Source organism: Cibotium barometz, chromosome 41 (genome assembly GCF_041138505.1).
Source record: "Cibotium barometz isolate CiBa-2024 chromosome 41, ASM4113850v1, whole genome shotgun sequence".
Lineage (NCBI taxonomy): Eukaryota > Viridiplantae > Streptophyta > Polypodiopsida > Cyatheales > Cibotiaceae > Cibotium > Cibotium barometz.
In genome coordinates this window covers 47158821-47170942 of record NC_141086.1, presented here as the reverse complement: position 1 = coordinate 47170942, position 12122 = coordinate 47158821, and positions in this window count along the sequence as shown.

Genomic DNA, 12122 nt, shown 5'->3' with positions numbered 1-12122 from the left:
ATCTGGGAGAGTGAAGAATCCTGTGCAGAGGTTTACCTATGATGGTTATGTTGCACATCACTATGCATACATGGCAAAGGTTGTGCAAGTTGTAGAGCCCACATGCATTGATGAGGCTGTTGGAAATGTGTGTTGGGAGAAAGCTATGGATGAGGATATGGATGCACTATATGGAAATGAGACTTGGGATTTAGTGCCCTGAAGGCAAGAAAGCCATTGGATGCAAGTGGGTGTACAAAGTAAAACATAACAGTGATGGAAGCATAAGCAGGTATACAAGGCTAGATTGGTAGCCAAAGGATATGTGCAGACATATGGCATTGATTATGAGGAAACTTTCAGCCCAGTTGCCAAGATGAAAACAGTGAGAGTTGTGATAGCAGTGGCTGCATCAAAGAAATGGTCTTTACATCATATGGATGTAAAGAATGCATTCTTGCATGGGGATTTGCAGGAAGAGGTGTATATGTTGCAGCCACCTGGTTATGAGGATGTGAGTCACCCCGAGCATGTTTGCAGGTTGAAGAGAGACTTGTATGGCTTAAAACAAGAACCAAGAGCATGGTCTGACAAGATTTTTGAATATCTTGTCACTATTGGCTTTCATGTAGCCAATGCAGATTTCTCGCTCTATGTGAGACAGTCATAGAGGGGTTGTGCTTGTTGTCATCTATGTAGATGACTTGATCATTACGAGGGACCATGATGCAAAGATCTTTGATGTAAAGATCTTACTTCAGCAGAAGTTAATGATTATTCCACTTTAATAGATAGATTGTTGAGCATGCAATTGAGGAGATGCCAACATTTATGAATGAGTGGATAGATTTCTCTAGGCATGGCTATTTTTCTCTTTGGATGAAGGAGCATGGCCTTAGTGAATGGGAGATGCAATATTGTCCATGGTGGCTTGACTACCCCCTGGAGAGTATCCAAGGTATGAGGGAGATCATTACAAGGGTAGTCTTTTGCTACCTTTCTCTGGCCAAAATATTTCTATTATTTTGATATGTTATCTTCTACATGAAAACAAACATTCATTTATTATAGAGCATGCACATGAGAGACCAATTGGTGAAATGAAGGAGGTTGGTTCGATTTCCAAGAAAGCCATCTCTTCCCAAAAGAAAGCCATCCCTTCAAAAAATAAAGCAGCTAATTTCGTAGAGTCTTCCCACTCAATCATGTCTTCGATAAAGAAACGGTCGAAGTACATGCAAAGCAACCCTCCAAAGTGCTGAGATATCAAGCTTAACATGAGCTAACACTCACCACGAGGTGCCTGCATGACCATTCGACATTTACATCACTGGCGGATTTGGTAGCTGGCACCGACATATCTTCGCCAGAGATTCTACAGTTGGACTACACCGACTAGTCCAAATCTACCCACTCCTCTTAGCGTGTTCACATTATGGACCGCTTGTATATACTCTATTATGTGGGTTAGTCACTTTATCTTCTTTGTAGACCTCTTTTTTTGTGGGAAGAAGAAGAAGAATTTTTAGCTCTCTCACCTTGTGTGTTCTCTTCTAGGGTTTGTGTGAGTGTGTGTGTGCTTGCAAGAGCTCAATCTTTCTTCCCCTTGCATCTTTTCATGGTATCAAAGCCTCATTCATGCTAAGGGCTGAGCGGCAAGCAAGATAAGCATAGGAAGTGGTACGAGGGTAAGAGCTTCATCTACTCTTTCCCCTTTGTGTTGGCTACTACAACCTTGTCGAGAGCTCTTTGCCGCCGCCGGGAGGCACCAGAAAACAAACTCTAATTGAGGAGCTTTCTTCGTAGGAAGAGAGCTACAGAAAAACTATACTGTCCGTTGGTATCCATTGGACAAATTTTTTTAGCCTGAAAACGCGTTTCGGGCGCGTCTGGACCTCCATTTTTAGTTCACACGAATTCACGAGCACTGCGGGTAAGTTTCGATTCTCTGCGGAACTCTGTATTGGATATATATATATATATGTATGTATATATGTATATATATACATGTATATATATGTATATATACATGTATATTTATATATATATACATGTATATATATATATATATACACGTATATATACATATATATACATGTATATATATATGTGTATATATATATATATATATACACGTATATATACATGTATATATATATGTGTATATATATACATATATATATATATATATATATACATGTATATATATATACACATGTATATATATGTATATATATATACATGTATATATATATATATATATATATATACATATATATATACACATGTATATATATGTATATATACATGTGTATATACACATATATATACACATGTATATATACATATATATACATGTATATATATATATATATACATGTATATATACATATATATATATACATATATATATATATATGTATATATATATGTAGAGAGAGAGAGAGATAGAGATAGATAGATAGATAGAGAGAGAGAGAGAGAGAGAGAGAGAGAGAGAGCTTTATAGTCTTTTAGTATGTATGTGAAGATTGGAGAAAATCTCATGAGGGATTGTATATTATGTGTATACAAAAATATTATAGAAAAAAATATTGTTATTTTTATTCAATGTTTACTATTTTATAATAAAGAAAATGAATTTATACTCAATGTGCCACTCCTTCTAATTGAATACTTGATGGAATCAGGTCTATGGCAAGAATGGTAGAGACAGGTAGTTTGAGGTGTCCTCTTCAGACCATTTCCTTGAATGCTCCAAGGAAAAGAAGAAATGGAAAAATAAAATGTGCACGAGTCAAGGGATAGTGAACCTCATTGTTGTGATGCAAGGGTGTATAATGTTACTTGTAATTAATCAGGGTGTTATGGCAAATAATGAGGCAATAGTGGTGTGCCTTGATGCAAGTGATGAGGATGTGGTCAGAAGGGTTGTACTGACTGATCCAAGAATGCTATCTTCTTCTATGCCAAATGATGAGAGAGTACTTGCACCATTGAATGGAGTTAATGATGAAGAAGCCAGTATATTTAATGAAAGAGTAGTAATGGCGAGAGAGTAATGATAGAGAATGAAAGTGTATTGGTAGGTGATCAGAGACTAGTGGCAGAGGATGAGAGTGTATTCGAATTTGAAAATGAGGGTGATGCAACTACAATGTCCTTATTTTCTATCCGTGAAGGTAGGGAAGTATCATTTGCTACTACAATAAGAAGAGATAATCTTAGCTCTCGAATTGCCTTGGGTGAAGATCAAAGGATATTCAACAAGAGTGGTAGAAGTTTTCGCCGTGAGATCATTGCTAGGAATAGGACTCTTTTGAAATAAATAACAAGGGAAATGGCAAGTGGAGTTTATTTAGGGATATCATTGGTTGAAATTTTGAGACTTACAAGAAGGTACCGTCGCTTCATCGCTAGAAATAGGACCTCTTATAATGCAGCTAGAAGAGTAAATGAGGGTAATGCAATTACAATGTCTTCTTTTTCTGCCCACATGAAGAGAGAGAAGTGCCATTTGCTAATACAATAAGAAGGGAGAGTATTGGAGAAATTCCCTCTTATGTATTTGAAAAAAGAAAGGGAGGGATTTTGTCTATCCTCCATGAACTCTCGCACGTACAAGGTATACATGCAGCTACTTGGCCTTTGGTATATTCGTGCACTTTAAGCCACTCATTTTAGGAGGGATGACACATGAGTGTGGGTTTTGTGGAGCACATTTATGGGCAAGTAACAAGAAGATGAGTTGTGGACAAGTTCTTGGTAAATATTGTTGTAAACATGGGCATGTGTCTCTTTCTTCACTTGTTGAACCACCTAAGCCATTAAGTTCTCTTTTGATTGGTAGTAACACTACAAGTAAAAATTTTCAAGTAAACATCAGGGCTTATAATAATGTCTCTAAGCAGAGCCTTGATGAGGAGCTTGGCATTCCATCTGTGGTTACTCTTGATGTAAGGAGAACCATGGGATCATGCTTTTAGTCATCTATGTGGATGACTTGATTATCACTGGTGATAGTGATGCTAACATACAGGATGCCAGGACGCTTTTGAAGCAGAAGTTTGAGATAAAGGATTTGGGTGAGTTGTGATATTTCTTGGGCATAGAGGTGGTGAGATTACCTCATGGAATTTTGCTATTGCAGAGGTAGTATGGCTTGGACATGTTGTCCAAGTATGGTATGACAAGCTATAAGCCTATTTCAGTGCCATTGAAGCAGAACACAAAGCTTTTCAGCAGATATAGGTGAGCTTTTGGAGGACCCCACTACATATACAAGCGCATAGTGGTTAGTTTGATCTACATGACCATTACGAGGCCAGACTTGAGCTATGATGTTGGAATTGTGAGTCCGTTTATGCAGGTCCCTAGGAAGCAACACTTGGATGCGGCTAGACAGATTCTCAGGTACATAAAGTCCACAGTTGATTATGGACTTTTCTATGAGGCTGGTACAGAGATACATCTGCATGGGTACACACATGCTGATTGGGCTAGTAGTATTGGAGACAGGAGATCTACCAGTGGTTTTATGTTCTCATTTGGGAGTGTTGCTATGAGTTGGAGTAGTAAGAAGCAGACAACAGTTGCCTGTCGAGTGTACAGAGGCAGAGTATAGGGGTGCTGCTATGGCAGCGTGTGAGGTAGCTTGGATTCATAGGCTACTTGGTGACATGGGAGAGCCTGTGGATAGGGCAGTTGTCATATATTATGACAACATGAGCAGCCTACAGTTGGCTAGTAACCCAGTATATCATGCTAGAATAAAGCACATTGAGGTGCATTATCACTTTATGAGGGAGAAGGTTCTATCAGGAGATGTAGATTTGGTATATGTCAGCACACTCAGGTGGCTGACATCTTCACGAAGGCATTGGGCACAGAGAAGCTCCACATGTTTAGGAGCTTTCTTGGAGTGCACTGTGTGGAGTTGAGCTCAAGGGGGAGTGTTGAGATATCGAGCTCAACTAGTGCTACGGTGGACATTGATGACCCGCCTGGGTGATAGCTTCTGCATCTCCACCACTGGCATGGTTGGTGAGATTATGAGTGATATGCGGCCAGTGGGATGACAGGCTATGTGACAGCCATTTTGGATTACTAGAGATTGGCATAGTTATAGCACCATCTCATTTAGTCGGGTTCACATTATGGACCGACCCTTGTATGTTGTAGTAGTTGAGTACTAACCCATATAGTGTTTACTCTTATCTTTATGTTATGTTGGTTGAGTAGAGAAGAAGAAGATAGAAGAAAATTCAGCCATCCATCTCTCTCTTGTGTCTTGCTCTCTCTTGTGTGTATGTGTTTGCTTGCTAGGGTTTGAAGCTCTCCCTCTGCCCCACATTCTCTTTATCATCACACCATTCTAACTATCTAACATTCCAATATTTGTTGTCAATGTTGTTAAGCACAAGGTTTTTGTGGTCAAGTCAAGCCCTAGATATCTTGACACCAAGATAAGCTTTACGTGTTCTTTGCCATTGATTCCTTGAATCATGTTGCCTTGTTGACTGTTAGCCTTTGGCCTTTGGGAAGTCCTTGTGTGAAGAACAATCATTAGGGCCAAAAATGTTAAAAAAAGGGCCGTATTTTAATCACTTGTACCAGATTTGGATTAAGCTTTGGACCAATAAAAATGTGACATTTAACTATAAATATGACATTGGGTGTCATATCCTTTTTTTACTAACTTTACTAGTTTTGGCTATTTTAGTTGGTTATCACCACTTTAATGTAATACAGCACAGCTATTTCAACGTCACTTTAGTGGGTTCCAACATCAAGGGCCTGTCTCCACACGTACCAAATGTGAGTACTTCAAAAAATTAAAATTTGAAATTTAGGTTCCCCCCAAAATGAGTAAATGCATTTGAAATTCCCTAGTCTACTGTGATGCATCTCTTTCTAGTTGTCTTTTTGCATCATCCTCTCCTCTATTCATCATATAACAATGTTGAGACAACAGTCTAAACCAAGACGCACTCCTAATGTCATTTCATCATGCATCCTTCATAATGTTAAAGATAATGAGGGTGTGTGGAAAGGTATAAACTTCAAATTAACGATTGAGAGACTATGCAACCATCATGCAAAGATCCTCATAGGATAAAAAGGCAAAGAAGGGGCTTAGTACAATACCATTGGAAGGGACATATCTTGGAATCCAAGATAGCAAAATATGGGTGGAAGGCAAAGGTGCAACATGTGTACATGACAATAGACATGCACATGCACATGCATCCTTCCACTCCAGCATTTGCATTAACCACCACCATCTGGATCTGTGGTCCTTTTTTTTCAATGGCTTCATTTTATAGGTGGAATTGATGGTGGTGGTGAATCTCGATCTGTGGTCCACACGATTGTCGAGCATTAATGTGATTGCCTTTGCTCTCACCCACCAAATGTATGTGTCTGTATAACACGAAGTTGTGAACTACAAAAAATTATGACAAAAATCTTAGTATATATTAGTAGGATATAAAAGTTTAAGGAAAATGTATAAGATTTTCATAGCTCTTTTTGATCTGCCTATCGAAAATACTCATAGCTACTCTTTTTGATATGTCTACTAGAAATTTTGATTCCTTGTATCTCCATGTATTTTGCGACCACTTTAATCTTCCATCAGTTTTGTAATGGAACCTATAGCAATGATAGTTCTTGATTAGACTTTTAATACAGATTTATTATAACCTTTAAAGTTATCATTGATATTATAATAACACACAGGAAAAATGAAAAAATGATGTAGAGGTTTATTGTCGAGGAGTGGAGGATGAAGTGTTTCTAATGTGCTTATTATGTGCTTAGATGCCCTGCAAATAACAAACCACATAAATTATTCAATCTAATACAAATTGAATCTTAAACACAATCTCTATTAAAATTAAAAACTTACAATTCATCTTCTCCATGCATACCAAGCATGGAATTCAAGAAACATGTCTTTATTTTCTTGATATCAATTATAAACACACTCCAATGGTTCCTACACAATAGAAAAAAAGAAAAAGATCATTGATGATAGAGATGTATAAAAAGACATAGAACAAAATAAAATACTTACTTCTCATTATAAGGCACAATTACTTATTGCACCTTTTCAAAGTTGCATCTCCTCAACCATTCTTCCAGCCTACTAAAATTGGTGCTTGTTTCCCTTACATAAAGAGAGACTATAGGGTCTAACAAAAAAAGAGGATAGTAGGCCTCTGGGGGTAGGGTGGCCAAAAGAAGCCTACAAAAAATAAATCAAAAGATAAATTAGGCATTCATTAGAGGATAAAAATAAATCAAAGGATAAATTTTCAAAAAAGGTAAATTACATACTTAAGAGATATCAACATTACAAAATCATTTATTTTCAAAAAAGGTAACTTACATACTTGAGAGATATCAAGATCACAAAATCATTTATTTCTTGATTTCTCTCTGCTACTAACATATTTGTATCTAAAGGTGCTATATCAAGATACTTTGAACCATCAGCAAAATCTTTCACCACCTGAACAACAAGTTGTTTAGGTACCTTCTTTAATTGCTGAAGATCTTTTTCTCAAGATCCATTAGCTCATCTTCCATTATTCTTTCTTCATCAATTCTCCTTTCTTCCTGAGAAGACATCTTTTCTTTTCCCTTCTCAATCTTTGCTTGATATGTATTCCTAGTATCCCTATCATGCGTAACGTCCTCAATCTTAATACCTATGTCCTTGGGTTTTCTAGCCGGTGGTATAGGATGTAACAGCTTTTCCAATTTGTATCTTATAAGCCTATGTGCATGGGCGGAACAAATCTAAATATAGCCTCTTGAAGGCTGCATACTGCATTGTCGGCCCATCTCATCCCAAGCTTCCAATCATTATAAATCTATCTCACAACTCTCGTGATGTAAGCTTGTGTATGAGTAAATTAACATGTATTTGAGCCCTCTTTATCTCTCTCAAGGCATTCATATGCTGGTTGATCCTTTCTTTCAGCTTTTACCTTGATATTATATTTTTATTTACTACTTTCTCTATCGCCAAACCTGGATCTGGTCCAACCATCCTTGTTGTTTTCTTTGTTCTAGCCATTCATGGCTTGTCATAAATCAAACAAAAGAAACTAAAACAATCAAACTATATAACCAAAAAATCAATAAACCTTATGAAATTTCCAAGACATATACATGCACACCACAGAAAAAGAGCAAGAGGACCAGTAAATATAGGACACATATGTGAACATTTTTCTTCCCTAATGGAAAGATGGTGCAAATGCGACGATCTGATAATCCCCAGTCATTTCTATCACGTCATCTTTCTGTAGCTATTATGAGATTTATATGAATGCTCAAAGGAGGAAGCTTTATGATTAGCATTAGGACTCTTATGAGCCTAAAGTGCCTCGCCGCCACACAGTTTAAGTGAGCGTGAACACTTATGGCCATGTATATAAGTGAATTTCTCTCATTATACAACATATTCTCCCATTGTGCAATTGAGTCTTGCTCTTGCTAATCCTCTTTCTAATCTCTCTCCCTAATGCATGCTAGTGAGTGTGTGTGAGTGAAATGAGGTGAGAGGAGGGACGAGAACCCGTAGTGCAACGCGGCAGTGTGACAATGCTCGCGGGAGACATGGTGGAATTGCTTCTCAAGGAGTTGTAGAGCTTGGAGACCTCAAGGGTTACGAGCTCGGCCATTGTAAAGATCCTCACGATAGTTGCGGTTCATCAGGTAATCTCTTTTTGGATGTGTTTCAAGGAGGGTTAGGGTGAGCCATAACATTTTTGGCACCGCTGCTGCTGTCGGGGAAACACATCCAAAAAAGAGATTACCTGGTAAACCGTAACTATCGTTGAGGATCTTTTCAATGGCCGAGCTCGTAACCCTTGAGGTCTCCAAGATCTACAACTCCTTGAGAAGCACTTCCACCGCATCTCCTGTGAGCGTTGTCACACAGCCGCGTTGCACTACGGTCCTCATCCCTCCTCTCACCTCACTTCCCTCACACACACTCACTAGCATGCATTAGGGAGAGAGATTAGCAAGAGGATTAGCAAGAGCAATACTCAATTGAACAATGGGAGAGTGTTGTCTTATGAGAGAAATTCACTTATATACATGGCCATAAGTGTTCACACTCACTTAAACTATGGCCAGTTGGGCACTTTAGGCTCATAAGAGACCTAATGCTGTTACAATGACTACTCTCATAATATATCCATGAAGTACATTACTTAGGACTTCATCCTATCTTGCTACCACATGCTCTTGAAGCAGGAATCGCCAAATAAATACTCCGTCATACAATTATGGGCGCCTGTCCAAGTTGTAGATTTGGACACTATTACTTCATATCTTGAATGTATGACCCTTTGGTGTATCTATCGTGACTCCTTGATGTTAGATAATGGTGGTAGCTCTTGTTAATCCTAGAATTGGATTAGCATCCCTCCCCTTCCTAATGGCGATCGCGTCCTCCTGATCGCATTGAAGACCTTTGTGTGGGAGGAGAATGAACAAGCTTTGTCGATGGTATTGATATTGAGTGACGTTCAATGGTCTTTGTTCCTCCGAAAGAAATAAGAAAAGCTAGTTAATGAATGAAGAGGTTAGTGGTGTATTTGGAATTTGTAACCGAGGGGAGCGGGTTATTTGCGAATGATTGCATTTTATATTTGTGTAAGCCCCTTTTTTTGGTGGGCTCAATTTGTTTTTGGCATTCATTGGCAAAGTTACATGTGATTTTGTTAGTGGGGATACTAAGAGATTTTAATAATGGGTGAGAAGAGAGGGAAAAATCTTGAGGAACGTGGACTTAATCATCAAAGTGAGATGGTGATTCTCAGTTCCGCATTTGATTCCTTGAAAGTGACATTCATCTTTTGAAGTAATTGGCCTTTGATGATGTCCCTTTGTGTGGCACGATTCTTATCAAATGTTGTTGAGAAGGACCTATTCCTGTCTTCTTCTGCCCATGTGCTTTTTATGTTTTTATGTATATTTAAGTGCTCTTATGAAGCAGATTTACATGAAGTACAAGAATTGAGTCATATAAACTATTGTGTTAAAGTGGCCACTTGTTGGTGAGGATTGAAAAAATTATGTCGACTTGCGAGACTAATATATATATATCTTCAGTAAGGATTGAAGACCATTGATTTGTGAAGATGGTGGTGTCATTTGGAAAGGTTTGTAATTTGAAGGAAAATTCCAGTGATGGGTTGTACCATTGACCAGGCTTTTGCCCACCATGGCCCCCCCATCCAGGGATATACCTGGAAGTTGTCGATGGGGTGAGGCTTTAGTGCAAATGTTCTCCAGTTCATGAGTATGGATATGTACTCATGGAGCAACTGCTACATTAATTTAGCCAAAAGAATAGTAAGCAAATATAATAAGCTTAACAAATATATAATGGCTATTACTTGATATGGCTTAATTCGGATGAGGCTTAAATCGTGCACGTGCAGGTTCTTAAGCCGTGAGACTATAATTCATGAGAAACCTGAACTCATGAGATTGCAGGATTTTTGGCTGTGAAGGGTTATTTCATGAGATGGCCTAATTTAGTGAAGTTTTAAGTTTTGACCTCGAGTTTTTTTTTTAAATGGGTCATCTAGGTCATGACTTGCAACAAGCAACTGCTTCTTATGCACTTATTTCTCACATCCAGAGGGGTGACAAGTGCATTGTTTTTTTATCCTTGATGCGCTCATAAGTCTCCGTTGCAAATGTGGATATAGATTCTGGAATTTGTTGCTCAGATGTTGTCGACGCACTAGGGAAGACTGTTGATTGTTTGGTTGAACACACAAGCTCTTGTGCTGGTGCAGAATGCACGAGAGTTGTTGAGTGATTTTCTTGTCACTTGAGCCTCCATTCTTGTCGAACTTTAGGTGAAGTTGTTGGGGTTGAATTTGGTGGTGAGGTTTTCTTCACATTGTTCGATTTTGGCAACCATGTGATGGAATTACCATCATAGTATCCTTGTTATTGAAGTACATGCACAGGCACCCATCTTTGATGAACACTGTAAATTGGTGGCCGATGTGCTTGGTGTTGAGGCCTTATTCTTTGTGTAAGCTTAGGGGACTTTGTGATATGCTTAGGGACCCAAGATTTGGTATTTCTTTGGTAGTACCCTTGTGCGTGCAGTAGTGTTTTTGGTACCCACACTTATTGCATTGGTGGAGTTCTTTGAGGAACTTGCATAGGCTTTTGTGGACTGTGTTGTGGAGTACTTTTCTTTTTCCTTAGCCTCCGAGTGCTGCATTGAGGAAGAGGTTTTGACTGTCGAGGCACCCAAATTTGATTGGCACCTTCATAGTAGCCTTGAGCTACAGGTAGCTGCTTCTCTACCCACATTTTGATACTAGTAAGATATCATGATTGTGGGAGTCTTGGTGGAGTTTTCTTTAGGGTTGATGTGGAAGGTTTGGGGCCCTCCTTGACTTTGGTTGGTGCTGAGGCTGTAGGTTTGAGACTCATGGGCATTGTTGATGATGAGGTTAGAGTCTCTTGTGGAGTGGCTATCGATACGAGGCCTTTCAGCATGCACGGTTGTCTCCTTTGGTGAGGTTTGTCGATGAAGATGCATAGGCTCCGGGGTCTTTCCTTTGAGTTTCTTGTTAGAGATAGATAGTTTGGCTATGGGAACTTCTTACTACGGATAGATGTTGATTGCAAGGTCTTGGCATCGAACTTCGTAGGTGAGGGTGGGGTTGAAGGACTAGATGCTTTATCAAAGTCGGTCGTTGACACAGATGGTATTGGTCATTATATAGAGGGGCTTGTGTGGAGAAGGCTTGTATCCTTTTGCGTTCAGCATCATAGATATCCATTAAAGTTGGATTCTCTTCCTTGCAATATGGTATTGTCAACGTTTTATCGTTTACCATCATGATGACTCTATCGCTAGCAAAGCACATTGGTGCTTGGGTAGCAATAGTCCATTTATACCCCAAGATTAAAATTTCTGCTTCCAACACATACTCAACCACAAAAAACTTTCAAGTGAGCGGGTTAGTTTCAATATACATTGTATATTCAAAGTACCCCAAACATGGCATGTTCAAGTCTTGTGTAAAGTTCATTCTTTTAGGATGTTTTGTAAGTGTTGGTTGACCTAACAAATCCCATAGCTC